Source organism: Pseudoliparis swirei, unplaced genomic scaffold (assembly GCF_029220125.1).
Source record: "Pseudoliparis swirei isolate HS2019 ecotype Mariana Trench unplaced genomic scaffold, NWPU_hadal_v1 hadal_166, whole genome shotgun sequence".
Taxonomy (NCBI): domain Eukaryota; kingdom Metazoa; phylum Chordata; class Actinopteri; order Perciformes; family Liparidae; genus Pseudoliparis; species Pseudoliparis swirei.
This window is the reverse complement of record NW_026613402.1, coordinates 21,410-28,210: the sequence shown is the minus strand read 5'-3', so window position 1 is coordinate 28,210 and position 6,801 is coordinate 21,410. Positions and strand designations below refer to the sequence as shown.

General features: G+C 38.2%; 1 pseudogene; it reads left to right on the top strand.

The window, feature by feature from the left end:
* The first annotated feature begins 3,391 nt into the window (after positions 1 to 3,391).
* The window catches only part of LOC130191585 (uncharacterized protein C1orf112 homolog), a 15,299-nt pseudogene continuing 11,889 nt past the window's right edge, over positions 3,392 to 6,801 (top strand).

Genomic DNA, 6,801 nt, shown 5'->3' with positions numbered 1-6,801 from the left:
CAATACAGAGAGATATTAATTATTTCCACCATATTTTTCTAATATAGATTTGATTCATACAAGAGTTATTATTATTATTATCATTATCATTATTCTTATTAATATTATCAGNGATCTGTTGCTGTTCAGTATACAAATCATGAGCTGTAAAGCCAAACTGGATGCTAATTATATTTTATCATATATTATTATCTCAGTATTTTTTTTAAGAGACCATGAGTTAAAATATAATTTAATTTGTTGCACATACTTCTTCTTGATGATGGCAGATGTATGATAAATACAAGTGTATTGTCTTCCGACTAAACTACTTAATTTATTTGACAGATTTTTACCCTCTCAACTTCTTGAAACTTTTAGAGAGGTAAAATGATTAATGTCCTTTTTAAAAAAAAGTCTGAAGTCCAATATTGGTGTTCTTCTTTTTTTTAAATAAATAATAAATGTGTATCTGTCTTTTATAATAGCAGCACGGGATTGTGGGGGATCCCCAAAGCGACTCGGGATTCCTCAATAGGTAACGTCTCTATGAACGGGCCTGTGGGCAATATCGTGTTAACTCATTCAGAAAGCAAACACAAGTTGAGCTGCCTTTATTTGTTTGCATAGTAATTGTCTTAGATTGTATTNATTTGATGCACTGTACCAGATTAGCTGCACATCATTTGCATATGTAGTCCCTTGACAGACCATAACAAATATAAAACAATAACAAACAGTATACATTTACAGGATATGTGAACAACTTGACCTGCTGTTGGCATCAGAAGGAAAAGTCAGGGGATCAGTCAAGGATAATCCTCTGCGGATCATGAATGTCAAACAAAATATATCATCTAATATTTGCTTACGAGTCTGGGGTGGACCGATTGAGCCTCTGTTTGTGAAATACAAATGTGATGCAAAAAAAGAAAAAGAAACACTTTCATACTTTATTGCTTGTGGTATTTCCTCAGGATGAACAGTATAGGCCTACAAAGCCAACGTTATAATCTGCGTATAGACAGCATGTGATGATACATGGGCTGTTCAGGTGCCTCTAAATAGTTGACATTAATATGTTATATGTATTAGCCACACAATATACTTGTATTCCCACACATGTCAACCATCCACATTATAAGAGTCTACATCCTTTTCCTTCTGGGTGTTTCCATGGGTCTTTAAAGGTACACGTTCTATTCCAGCAGCTATAGCCACATTCTTGTGATTACTTTCTTTATTTTGCCAGTGACTCACCAGGTACCTGGCGAGTTATCAAGAAAACACCAAGAGGAAGACTGGCGCGTAACTCTGACGATGTTATTTTCCTCCAGTCACATTGACCCTCATCAGCAGACTTAACACATGACACCAATCCTGGCTGCATTGTGACTGTAACCTGAAAAAGAAAGAGGGAAAAAAGCCTTCCGTTTTCCATCTGAAGCATGGAGCAAGTTTTCCCATGATACCCTTTTCCATTATCTCACAGAATATAACAATCTCACAGAATATAACCCACAGAAATACTTTTTTCTTAATTTGCCCCAAGTCATTCTGTTTTTGTAGTTTGTTGAGGATTGCTTTTGAAGTATTTGTATTCACTGTATACAATGTCAATTGGAAATGCTGATACAAGCCTTTTGACTTCTTTGGGGACAAGTTAAATATGTTTTATTGGGGAGCAATAAAAAGATGCTTTTCATTATCTTACAATAGCCAAATCACTGTATTCTACAGGAATGTTGCGTCTACGGGTTATTATGGGACTAAAGTAAATCATGAACTCCTGAATCAGGTTGATCAAGTGGAGGAAAAAATACCATGTATTTTGATAATTCCTTCCAAGTGTAAAAAGACTACAAAGCAAGCATTATCACAATTAACTGTATTTGAAAGAGATAAGTATCAATGTGTAATCCGGTTTCCTAAACAAGAAATGGTTCCCTTCCTGCAACAGCAGGCGCGAACACCTCTTTCAGGAAACAAAGGTGGAACAAAAGCTTGATGGTTTACTTCAATGGTCAAGATCCTATCTGTAAACAATGGCTTTCCAGACACTGATTTTATGGAGTCAATCATGACAGTGCCAAGATAAATTTCCGACTCCTATGGATAAATATCATCCTTCCCATAACTCACTTAAATACAATCTAAACATCTTAGTCATTTCCAGCCCAACCTGCATGTGTTTATTGATGAGAAATATATACGTATAAAGAGAATTTTCATTTCCTATATTATATGTGCTTTGTTTTATCACTCTGACACATGAACATGAGTGAACATTCTTAAACAAATATGGGATTTAACTATAACTATAACTATTAAGACAAGGCCTCAAACTATAGATTTCATAAATTATCATTTAAACTATAGATACATTTGGGAAACAAGTATATATATATATATTTAATTAATAATGCGTATTATTGTCATATGTTAAATAGTACTTGGCACCCAGAATGTATTTACATGTATTTATAGTCCACATCTTTATGATGCTGTTGTTATTTACAACGGTGTACATTCATCGCTTCCCTCAATTGGCTGAACGTTTAATCATTTTACATTTCAACCAATCAGAGCGAAGGCAGATGAGCATCGTCGCGCCTACGTCACATCCGTTTCAAACAACGGCGCGCGGTATGTTTGTCCAAAGCGACGCAAAGACTGTAACGTCCACGGTCACCTATCTTCTTCAGTTACCTTTCCACGGTTTTAGCGAATAACCAAAACAAAACGGTGACGCGCAGAGAAACAAACGTGTAAGTGGGACGTTATGCTCCTGAAAAGAAGATTCAGTCAAGTAATTTATGGTAAGACGCTATAACTTAACTAACTGAGCTAACGTTATGTGTTGTTAAACTATCATGAACTACCACGCTAACATTCAACGTTAGCAACACACATATCATAGCGAGCTAACGCTAGTCTCGTTTCTCCCTGGTTTAAACATGCATTACAAGCTTTTTCCTCCTCGCGACAGAATTCCTGACCCGCCGGTGACCGCTGTCATCATGTCCCAGAACAACTCTTCTCTCCTGGACGAGGTGCTGCAGTGGAGTCAGGAAACCTGCCGCCAGAATCTCAAGTCTGTCCTGCCCAAACTCACCATATCCTCTCAAACGTGACAGCGAGCTGATTCATTCTTCAGGTTCAGAGTGATACTCTGGGTTTTTTATGGAGTGATGTGCAGGTATTGCTAAGGTTTAAAATGCATAACAGATGGGGGAGGAGGAGTATAATATTTGGTATACAGTCTATAGTTTAAATGGCATATTTATGGAATTTTACTGATTTCAATGAGGTGGTGGCACTATGCCAGTTCTTATGAATATCTTCACACCGTCTCAAGATCATTTGTTTTGGNGTCACATCCGTTTCAAACAACGGCGCGCGGTATGTTTGTCCAAAGCGACGCAAAGACTGTAACGTCCACGGTCACCTATCTTCTTCAGTTACCTTTCCACGGTTTTAGCGAATAACCAAAACAAAACGGTGACGCTCAGAGAAACAAACGCGTAAGTGGGACGTTATGCTCCTGAAAAGAAGATTCAGTCAAGTAATTTATGGTAAGACGCTATAACTTAACTAACTTAGCTAACGTTATGTGTTGTCTAAACTATCATGAACTACCACGCTAACATTCAACGTTATCAACACACATATCATAGCGAGCTAACGCTAGTCTCGTTTCTCCCTGGTTTAAACATGCATTACAAGCTTTTTCCTCCTCGCGACAGTATTCCTGACCCGCCGGTGACCGCTGTCATCATGTCCCAGACCAACTCTTCTCTCCTGGACGAGGTGCTGCAGTGGAGTCAGGAAACCTGCCGCCAGAATCTCAAGTCTGTCCTGCCCAAACTCACCATATCCTCTCAAACGTGACAGCTAGCTGATTCATTCTTCAGTTTCAGTGTGATACTCTGGGTGTTTTATGGAGTGATATGCAGGTATTGCTAAGGTTTAAAATGCATAACAGATGGGGGAGGAGGAGTATAATATTTGGGATACAGTCTATAGTTTAAATGACATATTTATAGAATTTAACTTATTTCAATGAGGTGGTGGCACTATGCCAGTTCTTATGAATATCTTCACAGCGTCTCAAGATCATTTGTTTTGGTATTTTCTGGATGAAGTCCAGCACACGTTTGTGTTTAGCTGATACTAATTTCTCAGGTTTATACAAAGGAAATTAATGTGCTGTAATGGTGTGGTTTTCCTTGACTTGTTGCACTCTTTGCATAATAACTCTGAGAATTGGGATGATCATATACGTAAGTTTCTTCATTGCACAATTTGTAATTACAAACTGCTTACTTTTTTGGGGATCTGAGTACGAACTGTCTTATAAATATAACATCCCTCCAGGTATACTGAAGGTCATCACGGACATGTTCCTCCCTCATATTGGTCTGTCTGAGCTGGAAGATGAGTGCTTCTCCAAGATCCTACCAAAGGTTAAAAAAACATGATGAATGCATATTTTCATTAGTGTATTATGTAAATTTATTTTATAGCATTTGTTAAATAACAAAGAGTGAATGAAGGTCATGGGGAAAAGCCAAATGATTTGTAGATATAACTATAATTGTCTTGTATTTTTCTATTCATTCACGCTTTCCCTTTAAATGTGTATTATAGTATTGCAGTATTAATTTGTCTTTGTGACTGTTTCTTATCCATCACAAATGTCTGCAGGCGGTGACCATGTTTGAAAGCATGGTCAAAGAACTCGTGGACCAAGTAGGAGGGCTGTCCAGTCAAAACACTGACCTGTGTGCCTTACTAAGAAACATTCTGCAGGTACAAGTATTATTGCTGTCTTAGTTGTTATATAGACAGGCTGTGTATTTTTAAATGGTTCAATTAGTACCATACAAGTTTAGGTTATGTATGATATTTATTTCTGAAAAACATTATTCTCACTTCTGCCCGTACCAATATTTTGACAACATCCTGCTTTCTATTTCAGGCAATGGTGCAGATAATTGATGCCCTATCCACTTGTGTGCGTCACATTGGCACATTTGAGGAAGTCCCTGACTTAGATGCCATCCGCTCGTTACCGACTTGTATCCTGAAGGTTCTGAGGGAAACCTTTCAGCACTGCAAGGTTGGCCTGTTGCGTTTATCAGTGGCTGTAATGGATACATTTTAACTCCCAATCTGCTATAATTATGGCTGAATGCTTCTTATTTTAAATACTATTATTATTAATTGAGTTTTGCATTTAAAACTAAAATTTGATAATTTATCCATTGCTTATTTTGACTATTTTAAAATGGGTAAAATGTTATTTAAATGGGGGATTAGTGATTCCAAAGTGCAGGGGACGCAAAATAAAAAAAATACAATTTGCAGCACAGACGCGCCTCGAGAGACTCGTTTGAGCTTCATCCTCAGTTTCCTCTTTCTTGTTTTTGGAAATATTTTATGACCGGAAATATTATTTGAGCTCAAGATGACCTCATTAACTGGAAACTTGTGATGAGCATCTTTCTCTAGAATGAAACACAATCATTAAGCAATGCGGGGGAACATGAAATCCAGTCACACATTAATTGAAATCCATCTACTGAAAAAAAAAAATGTTTTATGTGTATGAAAAATATATTCAAATGAAAGTAATGAGTTTAAGCATTCTCTGCATGTTGTCCTCAGGAGAGTGAGGTGGTTTACTGTGGCCGTCTGTCCCTGGTGGCTGACCTGCTGCAAGGACTCTTCAAGGAGGCTTACTCCCTCCAGAAGGGTCTGCTGGAGCTGCTGGACCGCATTTCCCTGGACAGCAGTGGCACAGAGGAAGAGGTCTCTGATATTGTAACAGGTGTGTGTGTGGATTTGTATGCATCTGTTAGTTTTCCACAGCCACACCCTTTGTTATGAAGCATATCCCTCGTTGTACCTAGACCATCAATGCAAGTTATGTTTCATCTTCCTCAGTGATTCACAACATGCTGGACATCTGCTCTATTATCTCCAACCTGGACATAGCACTGCACGCAAACACATGGAAATTCCTCATAAAGTCAGTACAGCAGACAGTCATGTTGACACCTACTGTTTTTGTTGATTTCAAATTTACCGTCACTGGACGAATCACTTTGTTTTGAGTTGTGTGACCACTTCTGATCAGACAGAGTCTGAAGTACCAGTCATTGGTGGAGGAACACCTCCATCACGGTGACATCAGCAACAGCCTGTGTGACAACCTGATGGTCTCCTTCAACAACTGTGTGGAGCTGGCTGAACAGATTAAACATGCTGGTCTGCAGGTAGGAAAGCTCTGATTGGTCGTAAAAAGACAAACGTATTATTAGCCTTGTTCGAGATTAACTGCGCCTCGTCTGTAAAGTGGACTCTGAAGAGCCAACAGCCAGGCGGTTCCCATCATGCCCTCGGTGGAGAGCAACTGCACCGCCTGACTTTAAAAACTGTCCGCCTCAATCTCGTGAGATTATGACATCACAGCAGGTCGGAGACAAATCTAACCAGCATGCATTGTGCTGCGATCGCCTATGATCGATTCTGTGCAGGACCGGCTCATCTCAAACAAGCTTATGAATAAGATTTAGCAGCTTTTTACAGATTCAGGACTATTTTAATTTATTAAATTTAGTTTCATTTTAATATTTGTCAAAAAAAATAGTGTTGGCGATTTTAAGAGTATGAACTTATATTTGCTCACTAGAGAATTAGTGTAAACTCAATATAAAAATGTAAACGTGGTAAGTACAGAACAGTCCTGATACCAACTAAACACCAGAATAGTGGATATTTCTATATGGATGTTTCTAGTATTCTACAAGAAATTTT